Source organism: Somniosus microcephalus, chromosome 5, assembly GCF_052327205.1.
Source record: "Somniosus microcephalus isolate GS21.2 chromosome 5, FLI_Smic_1.0, whole genome shotgun sequence".
In the NCBI taxonomy this organism is placed as follows: Eukaryota; Metazoa; Chordata; class Chondrichthyes; order Squaliformes; family Somniosidae; genus Somniosus; species Somniosus microcephalus.
The window spans coordinates 287,638,950-287,655,953 of NC_140991.1; positions in this window are offsets into that span (position 1 = coordinate 287,638,950).

The window sequence follows — 17,004 nt, forward strand, 5'->3', positions numbered from 1 at the left end:
GGGGGTCTGGAAATCACTGCCTGAAAGGGTCTTAGAGGCAGAAACCCTCAACGCATTTAAAAAGTACTTGATATGCACTTGAAGTGCCATAACCTGCAAGGCTATGGACCAAGTGCTGGAAAGTGGGATTAGGCTGGATAGCTCTTTATCGGGCAGCATAGGCACGATGGGCCGAATGGCCCCCTTCGGTGCTGTAAACTTCTATGGTTCTAATTTGGCCATGCTTTTTTTGCAAGGCGCTAATACTTACTGGCAGCGCTACGGAGAGGGCCAAAATGGAGGACGCCGTGGGACCCGTCACCAGCTGATGAAAGAGCGGCTTTTTGCCAGTAACGGGTGGCATTAAGCCCCCGAATGTTGAGCCCAGGTTGTTTCCAAAATGTTGAAGTTAATCTGGACCCTCCAAAACAACAGCATTCTTAAAAAAAGGCAATTCCATCTATTTTCCAGTGCTACAGATGAAGAAGAGGAGGTTACAGTTTACAAGAATGAGATAGAAACAGGCAGGTGATTGGGGGTATAGCCAGCCATCAATGAAACTAGTTAATTCCTATCTGGTTTAATAGTTGAAAATGGGATTATAATAGTTTCCAGACTTGGCCTTTGTTCTTGTAATTCGGACTAACCTTCAAGTAAAAGATATTAATTATTTTCCTTCACTGGGGATAATATGCAATGTATGAGACGCAGAGCTTTGAAAGTAATGCAGTATTGTGATCTCTATGTAGAATGGGTCTTGTTCTCAGCTCATGCAACTGGTCTTGCACGTTATTTTTCTCCGCTGTACAGCTATCTAGATTGAAATCAGCAACATCACTCATGTACGAACCCGTCTGTTCCACATAGTCACTACATTCCTCCTTTAAAATGCCAATTAAGCAAGTTCAATCAATCAATTTAAACAACTATTAATGACTCCTACAAATCTAAAGATTCACTGAAGGTTTTTGCCTCTCTGGTAACGTACCTATTCTTGGTTGTCTTGTGGGAGGGAGTCTTGACAAGATGGTATGAAATTAAAACATTTATCCGAGAATAATTTGGGATTCACTGTGGTAAATATTCCTGTGACGGGACAAGTAACATTCAAGAGTTACGATCAGCTGAAGGGATAATACTTGTGATCCAAACTCTTGCTCATTCAAACTGTGCAAAATATATTGTTGGAAGCTTTATCCTTCTTAAATTTTGAAGCAACTTTTACAACTGCAAAGAGCACTTTAATCTGTGCATTTCATGTGAGCTGCCTCTCTACAGAGCTAAATCCGCCAACACAGATTAAGTATTAAATTCATAGAGTTGTCTCGGTACATCAAATCAATTGAATTCTGCAATGCATCACAGAGCTGTTATGAACTTTCAGTTGCATGACCCATGTGAATGCAAAAATAAAATGGAAATGCATGTTCAAATTAACTACTAGCTACTGTTTGTAGACCAAACTTACCTTCTGCTTCAAGTCCACAGCACACCAAGTAGCAGTGAGAACTGAATTTGGGTTCTGAGGCTAAATACAAATGTTAAGAATTGAAATGGTAACTTTTTACTCCATGTTCTTTAGTGTAGCTGAAAGGAATGTGTAATAAACATTGATATGAAGTGAATAGAAGCATCAATAGTCCCAAGTCCTCTATCTAAATAAGACAGAAAAGAGTTGAGCACATTAGCACTGAAGGGTTGCATATCACTCTTCTACCAAATCAGAAAATCCTCATCCCCCCACATAGCACAAGGAGATTGATTTTTTTTTTTTTAAAAAGCTAGCTCCTCATGGATTAATGGACAAATGTACGATGTATGGATTGAGCCATGCTAAATTAAAATGTTTCCAGTTCAATCCAGCTCCATGCTGAGTTAGCTTACCTCCCCTATAGTTTGTCTGCAAAACACAGACTATATTTCAAATGCAATTCATTTGTGCTTTGGGGTGTCCTGCGGTCATGAAAGGCAATATATAAATGCAAATTTATTCTCTTATGCAGTTGGATGCTACACAGGGGGAAATCGGCAAGGGTTCTCCTTATGGACGGCTATCCAATGTCTTCTTTAGAATGCTTGCACATGAAAAACGTTTGGCAAGGATAGAACCCAGGCTGGTCTGATGCTCATTGAAGTCTGACCTGAGTGGTTATTAGAGAGACATGCCCTACTACTGGTGCCGGTGAAACTAGACCCCAACATGAGGCCATGAGAAGAAAGGGTAATTAACATTTATGTGCAAAAAAAAACTTTAAATGAGCTGATTATGATTCAACTGCAGAGTCTCGGCTGCACTGTTACTTTTGGTGTTTAAAGAAAAATGAAGACTTTTTTTTAAACTGGAGTCCGAGTGTCTAGTTGGAATTGTAGAGAGCTGTTCCCTTTTTTTCCTGACTGAGCCCTATGTTAAAGTAATTGATGTATCTTGCTCAGGGGTTAGTTGATGGATTAATTAACCACCCAGCATCTAGATGAATTAGCTTCTCGTTCTTTTGAAGCTTCAAGTCCCCAGGTTCTGTCTTGAAAGATCCATTTTTGAACAATGTATTTAAGAAGTTTTTATGTGTTGAACTTATTGCTGATTTAGATTGATGAATTAAAATCTTTGAAGGTTTATTAGGCCTCTTAAGATATTAAATTAAATGTATTGGTGGATTTATGATTCAATGGAGGACAGGCATTGAAGTATTTCCTCATTTCTCTTGATATTTTATTATTCCTTTTGAGAATTCAGGAAGATGATTTGCAGAATAGATGCAATGAATAAAGGGAGGTTAAGATTTTGTGCTGTGCTCCAAGAAAAATAGATTTTTCTATCTATTCTTTAATTTGAATTGTTGAGATGCTGAAGAATTGCTTTATGCTTCATATTTGGTATTTTTTGCTGCAATATTTTCTGTCATCATCGATCAAATTTTTCAAAACCTAGTTCCTGAACAGTGTGTGTGTAGGGCCTCTCTTATCTCAGGGGTCAGGGTTCAAATCCAGTCTATACTGATGGGATGAAACTCTTCTGTTTGTTGGCTTGAGGATTTTAAATAAAATTGGTTTGCGGCTGTTTCAACTCTATTCCTAATAAGCACAAGCCCACATCACAAGTTTTTGAACAACCTCGTTTTCCCTTTCTTGAAGATTTTCTTCTGTGATCACTGGAATTGGGCATTTGTATGCATTTAATTTGTACTATGATTTTGAAGCACCTAAAGTGAAAGGGGCAGCAGTGCAGGTCTTGTTTCTTGTCAGCCAATCACAAAGCACATTGATTGGCCAAATAAAAGTCTGGGCTAGTTTTAGAAACTCCTCCCCTATAGCAGGAGAATTATAGAACTTGAAAATGTTGGTGGGGGAAAGGGAAAGCAAAAACGAATGTTCATTTACTGCTTCAAGTTTGTTTTAGCCAAGGCTGGCTTGCTAATGGATAAAATCATTTGTTTCTCAATGGCACCTGTAATGATCAATAACATGTCATTCTATAGTGGACACTAGGTGGAGCCGTAGAGCTGTGTAGAGCTGTATATAAGACTACACTACCCAGCTGTATATATATATTAAGACTACATTACCCATGAGGCACTAGGCGACCCACAAGGCAACAGTCAAGATGAAAGCCTCTACAGATACTGTACCAGTCCACATGTGCTCAATAAAGTAACTAGCAAAAGCTAGCTGTGTTCATAATAAGAATGTCTATTTATTAATGAACATAAGATGGTACCAGGATGGTGAAGATCTGCTGAAAATTGTGAAAAGCGACATGGAGAATTTGAAGCCACTAGAGCGTTTGAAACTCACAGGAAACATCGACTACAACTGGCAGACTTTTAAACAACAATTCAAACTCTACATTGCAGCCATCGGATTCGGTACGAAGCCAGATGCAGGGAAGATAGCGTTGCTGCTTACAGTTGCAGGCCCACAGGTGATAGAGGTATTTAATACATTTGTACTTAATCCAGTGGAGAACAGAGAAAAATTAGAAGATGTGCTAAAAAAATTTGATGCACATTGCTCTCCCAAAAAGAATGAGACCTATGAAAGATACATCTTCTGTTCTCGGACACAGCAGCAAAATGAGACTTTTGATAGCTTTATAACTGATCTGAAACTGAAAGCACAGACATGTAATTTCTCTGAGCTCAAAGCATCCATGATTCGTGACCAGATTGTGTTTCGTATTCATGATAAAAAAGTCAGGGAACGTCTGTTGAGAGAAACCGAACTGAATTTGGAAAATGCGGTGAAAATATGCCAAGCCAGCGAGCTAGCTCAAAAGCACGCAAAGACTTTCAGTGAAATCAATAATGATGCGATTGTAACGAGTGATAATGCTGCTGTCGGTGCTGTGTCCTATAAGGGGAAGAAACATGGGCAGAACAGAAATGAAAAGCAATCGGAGGATGAAATTTTTAATTGTAAACGCTGTGGTTACAAACACCAGTTAAGACAATGCCCAGCATTTGGAAAAATGTGCACAAAGTGTAATGGAAAGAATCACTTTGCCAAACAATGCTTTTCAAAAGTACAAACTAAGAAAGGGCAATGAGTTAATGTAATTGAGGACACTGATTTAAGTGAGACATTTTTTGTAGGAATGGTGTCATGTGACAATATCAAAAAGGATACAGAAAATGTGCAGCCCTCAGAAATGGACAATGCTGAACATAAAGTTAATGCAGTAAAAGAGGACAAATGGATGATCCCACTGCAGGTAAATGGAGCATTAGTTACCTTGAAACTAGACACTGGGGCAAAAGCAAACTTAATCAGTATGAGTGACATTAACAATATGAAAGAAAAGCCCAAAATACAGAAAAAATCAGTACTACTGAAGGACTATAATGGACAGAAAATAGATAGCTTAGGTGTATGTACACTTAAAGTGACAGTCAAAGACAAAGTGCATCATCTCATGTTTTCTGTTGTGGCTGAAAGGCTTGATTCACTACTGGGTGACAAACTTGTGAGGACTTAGAACTGGTCAAAAGAGTCTACCATATAAACTGTGCCATAAGCAGACCAGATGACTCGATGGATTCTGTGGTGAATAATTTCCAGGATGTGTTCAAAGGATTTGGAGTTCTACCATTCACTTACAAGATCCAGCTAAAACAGGATGCTCAGCCAGTGGTACATGCTCCACGAAGAGTTCCAGCACCCCTGCGTGACCGGCTCAAGAATGAACTGGACAGAATGACCACACTAGGAGTCATCAGGAAAGCCGAAGAGCCAACAGACTGGGTTAACTCCATGGTATGTGTAAAGAAAAAGAACAATGATCTAAGAATATGCATGGATCCAAAGGACTTAAATGCAAACATAAAATGTGAACACTACCAGATTCCCAAGCGAGAAGAAATCACCAGTGAAATGTCAGGTGCCAGATACTTTACAAAGCTGGATGCCTCACAAGGATTTTGGCAACTAATACTAGATGAAGAGAGCACCAAATACTGTACCTTCAACACACCATTTGGCAGGTATTGTTTCCTCAGAATGCCTTTCGGGATAATATCTGCATCTGAAATCTTTCATAGAGCGACGGAACACATAATTGAAGGTCTGGAAGGAGTTCGGGTCTATGTTGATGACATCATCATCTGGGGCTCCACACTGAAAGAACACAATGAGAGACTGACTAAAGTGCTACAGAGCATACGCTGGAATGGACTGAAGCTCAACAAAGCCAAGTGTCAGTTTGGCATCCAGGAAGTCACTTTCTTAGGTGATAATCTATCTGGTAAAGGAATAGAGCCAGATATGGAAAAAGTAAACGCCATACTCAAAATGCCCCGACCCACTGACAAAAAAGGAGTGCTATGCATCATGGGGATAATAAACTTCATTGGAAAGTTCATTCCTAACTTGTCAGCCAAGACAGCCTGTCTGCGAGACCTGCTACATAAAACAAATGAGTTCGCATGGACAGAAAGACATGAACAAGAGTGGATAAACCTCAAAACAGTGTTGACAACCACACCTGTACTCACCTTCTTTGACCCAACCAAAAGAATCAAAGTGTCAACGGATGCATCAAAAGATGGCCTAGGTGCGGTCTTGCTACAAGCAGAGGGTGAAGATTGGAAGCCTGTTGCCTATGCCTCCAGGTCTATGACTAATACTGAGTGTCGGTACGCCCAGATTGAAAAGGAATGTCTAGGCTTGGTAGTTGGACTAGAAAAGTTTCATGGCTACATATATGGACTTCCCACCTTCACAGTTGAGACAGACCACAGCCCTCTGGTTGCCATCATTAAAAAAAACCTGAATGAGATGTCTCCAAGGATTCAACGACTCATGATGAAGCTGCAAAGATATGACTTTGAACTGATCTACACACCAGGCAAATACATAGTGTTAGCAGATGCACTATCCCGAGCACCCACAATGAGTCATGTGAGCTCTACTGAAGAAGACGTGGATGTTCATGTGAGTATGGTCACTGCTGCGCTGCCCGTGTCAGACACAAAATCAAAGCAAATAGCAGAAGAAACAGTAAAAGATACAATATTACAAACAGTAATAGAGAACATTCATCATGGTTGGCCAAAAGGTTCCTGTCCAAAATATTTTCACATAAGGTCAGAATTGAGTGTCGCAAGTGGACTATTACTAAAACGGAACAGAATAGTCATTCCATAGGCTCTACGTCAAGACATGCTCAAAAGGATTCATGAGGGACACCTCGGAATTGAAAAATGCAAAAGGAGAGCAAGAGACACTGTTTATTGGCCTGGCATAAATAAGGACATTGAGAACATGATAGGCAAATGTGAGACATGTCAGAAACACCAAAACAAACAAGCAAAGGAACCAATGATAGTAGCTGACATAGCAACAGCAGCATGGCAAAAGGTTGGTATGGACCTTTATCATTTAAATGGTAAAGACTATCTAATAGTGATTGACTACTATTCTAACTATCCTGAGATGGTGCTGCTCTCAAGCACCACAGCAAGCAGTGTCATAATGCATGTGAAATCCATCTTCGCCAGACATAGAATTCCCAGGATTGCCGTTAGCGACAATGGTCCGTGCTTCAACTGTAAGGAGTGGCAACAGTTTGCAGCACATTTTGACTTTCAGCACATCACATCCAGTCCTTTGTATGCTCAGTCAAATGGTAAGGCAGAGAAAGGTGTTCAAGTTCTCAAGCAGCTACTGAAGAAAGCGACAGAAAGCAAGTCTGATCCTTATCTCGCCCTGCTGACCTACCGAGCCTCACCTTAAGACTGTGGTTCTTCACCTGCTGAACTACTAATGGGTCGCAAGTTGCGCACCACGCTACCCTGCTGTGCAAAAGAACAGCAAAGTGAGGAACTGAGACAGAGACTTCAACTGTTAAAGCTGAAACAGAAATCATACTATGACAAGTCATCCAAAACTCTAAAACCATTGACAAAGGATGATGCTGTCAGGATTGAGGATCCAGATGCATGGAACAGGAAAGCTACAGTTCTTGAGGAAGTAGGACCAAGGTCATACACTGTTAGAACTGAGGAAGGACAGATTCTCAGGAGGAACCGCCGTTCCCTCCTAAAAACACGAGACTATTCAAGACCAGATTGATGACAATGCCGCAACTGCATCTTGTCATTCACCGCCAGAACAATCTCATGAAGACACATCAGACTTACCCGTGTTGAGAAGATCCACACGTGAAGTAAAAGAGCCTGATAGACTTAATCTTTGAGTACAATGTAAAGCTTTGAAAATGTGTTGACTGTTTTGAAAATGTTTATGTTTATAGAGCACTAACAAAAGTGTTACTGATATTATCTTTATTGTTTTCTTGAAAGTTGATTGATATTGATTTTGTTAAACCTCAAAGAAAGGGGGATGTAATGATCAATAACATGTCATTCTATAGTGGACACTAGGTGGAGCCGTAGAGCTGTGTAGAGCTGTATATAAGACTACACTACCCAGCTGTATATATATATTAAGACTACATTACCCATGAGGCACTAGGCTACCCACAAGGCAACAGTCAAGATGGAAGCCTCTACAGACACTGTACCAGTCCACATGTGCTCAATAAAGTAACTAGCAAAAGCTAGCTGTGTTCATAATAAGAATGTTTATTTATTAATGAACATAAGAGCACCTTTATTTGAAATTTACCAAAACAAAGTTAATAAAGTGAGGCAAAAGAGTATTAACTCCTACCGAACATACTGGAAGTCAGATAATCTCTTCAGACTTCTCACTGGGGGAGAAATCCCAATGAGAAACCAAATCAGCACTGGACATGCTATAAGCAAGATTTTCATGTAGAATTACTCAATTATAAATAGTTCAGTGTGACCTTGTGGTTACACATTATAGGTCAAAATGATTAAATATGGAAATAAGACAGCAAATGTTATTTCTATTGAGGGCAGAGATTTTAAAAGGCTATTTATCATACAACCTTAAGATAAGGATTCATCCTGTCCTCAAAGCAGATTTCAGATGATCAGATCATGTGCGTAATCCAATTTAATGAAGCATCACTCAGATGCTAGCAGGAAACAGTGCATCTCTGGAACCTTGTAAGTGATAAGTATCCTATGCCACTTTAATGGAATATTAATGGGGAAAGGGCTGATTGCAGGTACTTGTGACAAAGTGATTTATTGTCTGTACAGAGCTGTTGACTGAGGCTACTTTTAGTTATTCATATGGTTTAGTGTGTTATCGCGAACTTCATACTGATTGTATTCTAAAGAAATAAGGGTGACCTAATAGAGGTCTTTAAAATTATGAAGGTGCTTGACAGAGTAGAGATAGGGAAGATGCTTCTTTCCTGTGAATTCTATGTTCAGAAAGACACTTGTAGCTTGTCGAAGTATTCTCGACTTCCCAATCGGAAGTTCACGAGTTCTAGTAATCAGGGCTTCCTATTGGCTGAAAGTGCTCTTGCTAGTTGGCAGGCAATTAGTTATCTTTGATCAGGATAAGAGATGAAGGTTTAGAAAAATGAAAAAGTAATGCTGTCTTAAATTGGGGAGGGCAACTGACGTATTCTCTTTGAACCAAGCCTCCCACTGGTTTATTCAAGGAATGACATTGACCTTGATGAACTGTACACAAGTCTTTAATGTCCCATCTCTAGCTAGAGATTTTGTGGTGGCAAGTGGAAACTAAGATGTTCTTTTTCATGGGTGAACCTTTTTGGTACCAGGTAAATTAGTAGATATCAAATCAGGATGGATGAAGAAGAAAAACTTCAACAATATTCAGTTCCAAAACTGCAGTATGTTATACACTTCCCTGGTAAATCTATTTCCAAGTTCCAACTCCATAGTGTTTCATTAAAAAAACATTATTCCAGGAACTGGGTTAAACACTAGGCTTTCACATCTGGAGCTTGGGCTGCAATCCAGCACTGACTGACTGGTGAAAGTTTCAGCTGTGCTGTAAGCAAGCTAACCTTTGTGGAGCCTCAATCAGTTCATAATGAGCTTGATTGGCCACCACAAGTTGATGCTAATTTGGCAATGTCACAATGGTGGCTTGTGTACAAAATGGAAGATTGTCATCCTGGTGAAGTAGGAAAGTTCTGAGGCACATCATTGTGGCAGAGTAGTGTCTAACCTGACCTGGGGTTGTTTTGACACTGACACTGCTCGAAATGGAACGTGTTCCCCAGCACTAATCTTGTCTTGAGCACAGAAATTCACACATTTTTATGTTGCATAGAGACTAAGCAGATGTTTGATTCGGATGCTGCTGGCTCCTCCCTTTCTGTGGTACTTTTAATTTTCTTCTCCTCCACCTTGTCCAGAGAGGTATAGCAATATAGGTCACCCTTTGTAAGAAGGTCAATGAAGGATTCTGGTCTTCCAAGCCATGATCCCACTTCTGACCTGCAACGGTCTGGATGCTTGATATTTCTTCCCAGATAGTAGCTGGAAAGGAGGAAAGAGCCACATAAATTCAGACGGCAGAATCCATCATTCCATCAGGGGTCTTCTGCTGGGTGGCTGGAACATCTTACCTGCCCCACTGGAAACTCTTCTGGCTGGAGACTGTAGTGTATGTACTTTGAAGAAGGAACTATATTCTGCAGCCCCTGTATACTGCAGTACCAGTAGTGACTGTGGTAAACCACTGTATTGTATATTGCCACCTCTGGGTGGCGCTGTGTATGGAGGCATGCCTCAGCTGACTCCACCCACCACTGTGTGGGTTTCGTTCAGACTTGTTCAGTCACTCACGAAGAAGCATGGTCTCTTCTTAGCTAATAAAAGCCTTATTCATCTCTTCTTTCGACTCATCATCTCTTCTTCGACTCATCACCTTTTATGAAGTAATTGATAAGCGTATCAATTTTATTAGCTAAAAGTTAAATGGCGACACCTGAGGAGCAACAACAGCAACGGATACAGCAGACATTGCTGAGAGCCCTCAGACCACCACGCCTGGACCTCGACCCTCAAGATGTGGGTGCATCAGCCAAGTTTGAACACTGGCTGAGCTGCTTTGAATCCTTCCTCGCAATCTCACAGGTTACAGAGGAGGATCACAAACTGAAAATTTTGACCGCCCAGGTGAGCCATCAAGTATATATGCTAATCCGGGACTCTAATACGTACGTGGCGGCCCTCGAGCTACTAAAAGGGCAATATATGCGCCCAGTGAACACAATTTACGCCCGACACCTCTTGGGATCCCGCAGGCAGCAACCGGGAGAATCGGTAGGGGCATTTGCACGGGCGCTACTGGCACTCTGCAGAGACTGCGATTGTAAAGCGGTAACGGCTGTGGAGCACGCGCAGGGACTCGCCTGTGATGCCTTCGTCAGGGGCCTCCAGTCAGACCACACCCGGCAGAGACTGCTAGAAAGCAAGGAACCCGACCTGAAGACGGCCATTGCCCTTGCGCTCTCGTTAGAGGAGGCCCACCGAAACCTCGAGGCATACCCCCGTAACGGCGCCGAGACATGGCAATCGAAACCGTGGGACACGGGACCGCCGCCCCCGGCACCAACCGCTGCAGCGACCCAACCGAGACAGCAGCCTCCGGTAAGAACTGCTTCGATGCCCAGTAACCAGGCCCAAAAATGCTATTTCTGTGGCCAGTTAAAACATCCCAGAGCGCACTGCCCAGCTAAGACAGCTACCTGCTCGGGCTGCGGGAAGAAAGGCCATTACGCTAACGCCTGCAAGGGGAAGCCAGCCAGCAGCGCAGCGTGCGGGCCGTGGGAGCAGCCATCTTATCCGCCATTTTGTGTACCCCCGGCCGCATGGCATCCGCCGCCATTGTATCCAACGCACTCAACCGCCATTTCGTCACCGGAACCGACCACCGTCTCGGCGGATGACTATAGTGACTCACTAAGCCACATACTGGCCTCCGTGACGCTGGATCAAGGCCACCCTCACCATCTATCCAGCTCCATGATGGATATCGCGGTAAACGGCCGCGCCATCAGTTGCCTGATCGACAGCGGGAGCACAGAGAGTTTCGTCCACCCCGACACGGTACGTAGCCACTCCCTCACGATTCTGCCAACGCACCATCGCATTTCTATGGCGTCCAAGTCCCAGTCAATGGACATCAGCGGCTACTGTGTGGTGACCCTGTCAGTAGGGGGCACTGAATATCAAAAATTTAAACTGCTAGTCCTGCCCCGTCTTTGCGCTGCCGTCCTGCTAGGGTTGGATTTTCAGTGCCACCTTAAGAGTGTCACACTAGCATACGGTGGACCCCTCCCCCCACTCACAGTCTGCAACCAACAACTTTTAAATCGCCCGCTGCAAACCACCTGCAGCCTTTCCACATTAAAAGTCCCCCCCCCTCCCCTGTTCGCTAACCTCACCCGCGACTGTAAACCCATCGCTACCAAAAGCAGGCGGTACAGTGCCGGGGACAGAGCTTTTATCAGCTCTGAGGTGGAGCGGCTCTTGAAGGAGGGCATTATCGAAGGTAGCACTAGCCCCTGGCGAGCCCAGGTTGTAGTCGTTAAAACCACTGCAAAACGCCGCATGGTAATCGACTACAGCCAAACCATAAACCGGTACACCCAGCTGGACGCGTACCCGCTCCCTCGCATATCTGATATGGTCAATCAGATTGCGCAATACAAAGTATTCTCCACCATCGACCTTAAGTCAGCGTACCACCAGCTGCCCATCCGCCATGAGGACCGCCAGTATACTGCCTTCGAGGCAAACGGCCGCCTCTACCACTTCCTTAGGGTCCCCTTCGGCGTCACCAACGGGGTTTCGGTCTTCCAAAGGGAGATGGACTGAATGGTTGACCAGAACGCGCTGCGGGCAACCTTCCCCTATTTGGATAACGTCACCATCTGCGGCCACGACCAGCAGGACCACGACGTTAATCTAGCAAATTTCCTCCGTACGGCCCAACGGCTGAACCTAACGTACAATAAGGAAAAATGTATGTTTCACACCAAGCGCCTGGCCATCCTCGGCTGCGTGGTGGAGAACGGAGTCATCGGGCCTGACCCCGACAGAATGCGCCCCCTAATGGAGCTACCCCTTCCCCACTGCCAAAAAGCACTGAAGAGATGCCTGGGGTTTTTCTCCTACTACGCCCAGTGGGTGCCCCTCTATGCAGACAAAGCCAGGCCCCTCATCAAAGCCACCTCCTTCCCCCTGACACCAGAGGCGTGTGCAGCCTTCACTCTTATCAAGAACGATATCGCGAAGGCCGCAATGCACGCGGTGGATGAGTCCATCCCCTTCCAAGTGGAGAGCGATGCCTCCGACTTCGCCCTAGCCGCGACCCTTAACCAGGCGGGCAGACCCGTGGCCTTTTTCTCAAGGACCCTCCAGGGCCCCGAGACGAGACACTCCTCCGTCGAAAAGGAGGCCCAGGCTATTGTAGAAGCGGTGCGTCACTGGAGGCATTACCTGGGCGGGAAACGATTTACCCTGCTCACTGACCAGCGTTCAGTAGCTTTTATGTTTAATAATAAGCAGAGGGGTAAAATCAAGAACGACAAGATCTTGAGGTGGAGAATCGAACTCTCCACCTACAATTATGATACCTTGTATCGGCCAGGGAAACTCAATGAGCCCCCAGATGCCCTATCACGTGGTACATGCGCCAACGCGCAGAGTGATAGGCTGCAGTCCCTCCACAATGACCTCTGCCACCCGGGGGTCACCAGGTTTTTCCATTTTATCAAATCCCGTAACCTGCCCTACTCCATCGAGGAGGTCAGGACCATGACCAAGAGCTGCCAAATCTGCGCCGAGTGCAAACCGCACTTCTATAGGCCGGACAGAGCAAGCCTGATCAAGGCCACCCGCCCCTTCGAACGCCTGAGCGTCGATTTTAAAGGGCCCCTCCCCTCCGCTGACCGCAATGTGTACTTCCTCAACATAGTTGATGAGTACTCCCGTTTCCCCTTTGCCATCCCTTGCCCAGACATGACCAGTACCACGGTCATCAAGTGTCTGAATGACATCTTCGCTCTGTTCGGGTTCCCCAGCTATATACATAGCGACAGGGGCTCATCGTTCATGAGCGACGAACTTCGGCAGTACCTGCTAACAAGAGGTATCGCCACGAGCAGGACCACCAGTTACAACCCCCGGGGGAACGGCCAGGTGGAAAGGGAGAACGCGACGGTTTGGAAGGCAGTCCTCTTAGCACTAAAATCTAAGGGCCTTCCGACCTCCCGCTGGCAGGAGGTCCTCCCTGCAGCGCTTCACTCCATTCGGTCACTGCTTTGTACTGCCACTAATGCGACCCCTCATGAGAAAATGTTCGTTTTCCCCCGGAAGTCTACATCGGGAACCTCGCTACCGGCATGGTTGACTTCTCCTGGGCCCGTCCTACTGCGGAGGCACGTGAGGACGCATAAAACGGACCCCCTGGTCGAGCGGGTGCACCTCCTACACGCCAACCCCCAGTATGCCTGGGTGACATACCCAGACGGGCGGGAGGACACGGTCTCCATACGAGATCTCGCACCCTCGGGTACCCCTGAATTACCACCGTTATCCCCCTCACCACCGTTATCCCCCTTACCACTGTTATCCCCCACCACCCCTCCCAACCCAACCCCTGCAGACGGCATGCCAAAGCCCCAGGAATCTTCGCCAACCACCCAGACACCAGACCCGACGTCGGATGCTGCAACACCACCGCCGCCACCACGACGATCAGGACGTCAGACAAGGCCTCCTGATAGACTTAACTTGTAGTACCCTTCACCCCGCCGGACTTCACATTAAACAAGGGGTGAATGTGGTAAACCACTGTATTGTATATTGCCACCTCTGGGTGGCGCTGTGTATGGAGGCATGCCTCAGCTGACTCCACCCACCACTGTGTGGGTTTCGTTCAGACTTGTTCAGTCACTCACGAAGAAGCATGGTCTCTTCTTAGCTAATAAAAGCCTTATTCATCTCTTCTTTCGACTCATCATCTCTTCTTCGACTCATCACCTTTTATGAAGTAATTGATAAGCGTATCAGTGACCACCCCGGTATATAAGCCTGTGTAGTAACTTTGTATAGTAGTTTCAGTTTTGTCTCCATTCAGTAAACACCTGTTATAACCAACTCCTGCAGTCCGTGTCTCAATTACACACGGACGTTACAGAGACTTGATCTGATTTTTCTTTGTGTCTCTCTTCCTCTCCCCCTTTTGCATTCCTGGCCAACTTGCATCCAGTTCTTGAATAGATTCAGGCCCGTGTATCTAAATTTAGGATTTTGATACTGGTGTAGAGCACTAAAAATATATAAATACTATGCTTATGAGTGAAGGGTGCACTGCTGTACCTGCTAACACCCCTTGTAGAGCTTGAGAGAAATAGGCTCCGCTTTTCTTCAAAGGTTATGGGGATTTTTTTGGAGGGGGGAGAGAAACTCAGATGAATGAGACTGCTATCCAAGTGGAAAATGGAGTCCATTTAATGTTTTTACTGGGTGAGGGGAAAAGCTGCAAAATTCCTCCATACACAAGATCTATAGGAAGAGACCTTTCCATTATAAAGCACTTTGTGTCCTCTGGACAACACAAAGTACTTTTGAAATGTAGTCAGTTTCTTCTTTTTTCTGGCAAATATAATGGCGAAATTACACAGCAAGGACCCAGAAACAGCAATGAGAGAAATGGCTGGATATTCTGTTTTTGGTGTATTTGGTAGAGGGATAATTGTTGGTCAGGACACGTGAATGAAGTACAGCATCCACCTTCCTAACATGCAACACACCAGCTCTTGCCCTCAGCACAGGTCCTCTCTGATGTAGCAGGGTTTTAAAGATGGGCACACCATTTCCCCAAAATATGACTTCTATTGTGTCCAGCACAAAATGATGAAATAGGGCTTTGGCCTCTGATTAACTGCATTCAGTGTATAATCTAATCAACCCTGTTCTTAAAATAGAACCTCATTAGATAGTACAGCAAATGTGCAGTGACATAGATTCCATCTACAAATCCCCTAGGGTAAGATACTGATCTCTTCATGGCTGTCGAGGGAGCCCAGAGAATGGGCACGATGCTTTTCCCCAAGGGCATGAGAATTGGAAGATAAGTGAACCAAGATTGTCCTTGCATACTGCCCCATAAGTCAACTGTTAGTAGCGCTGGCTGGGACCCAGGATCCCGTAGCTTGCCAATTGGGTAATGATGCATCATATGAGGGAACTTAACTAGGAGGAAGAAAAATAGAAAGGGAATAAAAATCTCCTCTACCAATCACTTTCGAACTGCAAAACAGTTGCAGTATTTTTTCTATTGCAGATTTTTTTTTTAAATTAGACATCTGAAACAAATAACCCTTCTATGTTCTATCATTTTGGAAATCCTTGCACACTACCAAGTACCTCACGAGCCTCAAGTGTACATTGGAAAATCGCAGGCCCCGCGATCGTCTGACATTCTCGTGGCATATTGCTATTTGTGAGGATTCAAACATTTATCCTTGTAAGACTATCTTGGTTTAAGTGTCAACCTGTCTTTTCTCTCTACACCTGCTAACTGACCTGTTGTGTATTTCTAGTATTTTCTGTTTATGTTGCAGTATTTCTTGGCTACCAGTTTTTTAACCTTTTTTTACATATTACATAGCATTACTTAGGATATACGGCACAGAAACAGGCCATTCAGCCCAACCAGTCCATGCCGACGTTTATGCTCCACGTGAGCCTCCTCCCGTCTTTCCTCATCTAAATCTATCAGCATAACCCTCTATTCCCTTCTCTCTCATATGCTTATCTAGCCTGCCCTTAAATGCATCTATACTATTTGCTTCAACCACTCCCTGTGGTAGTGAGTTCCACATTCTCACCACTATTTGGGTAAAGAGGTTTCTTCTGGATTCCCAATTGGATTTCTTGGTGACTATCTTATATTGATCTCCTCTAGTTATGCTCTTCCCCACAAGTGGAAACGCTCGCTCTGTGCCTACTCTATCAAAACCTTTCATAATTTTAAAGACCTCTATTACGTCACCCCTCAGCCTTCTTTTTTCAAGAGAATAGAGGCCCAGCCTGTTCATCCTATCCTGATAGGTGTACCCTCGCATTTCTGGTATCATCCTTGTAAATCTTCTCTGCACCTTCTCCAGTGCCTCAATATCCTTTTTATAATATGGCGACCAGAACTGTATGCAGTACTCTTAAGTGTGGTCTAAACAAGGTTCGATACAGGTTTAGCATAACTTCCCTACTTTTCAATTCTATACCTCTAGAAATAAACCCTAGTGCTTGGTTTGCTTTTTTTATGGCCTTGTTAACCTGTGTCGCAACTTTTAGTGATTCGTGTATTTGTACTCCGAGATCCCTTTGTTCCTCTACCCCACCTAAACTCGCACCCTCCAAGTAATAAGTGACCTCCCTATTCTTCCTACCAAAATGTAATACCTCACATTTATCTGTGTTGAACTTCATTTGCTAATTATATGCCCATTCTGCAAGTTTATTAATGTCCTCCTGTAATTTATTGCAGTCCTCCTCAGTATTGACTATACCCCCCCCCCAATTTGGTATCATCCGCAAATTTAGAAATTGTGTTTTTGATTCCCAAGTCTAAATCATTAATGTAAATTGTGAACAG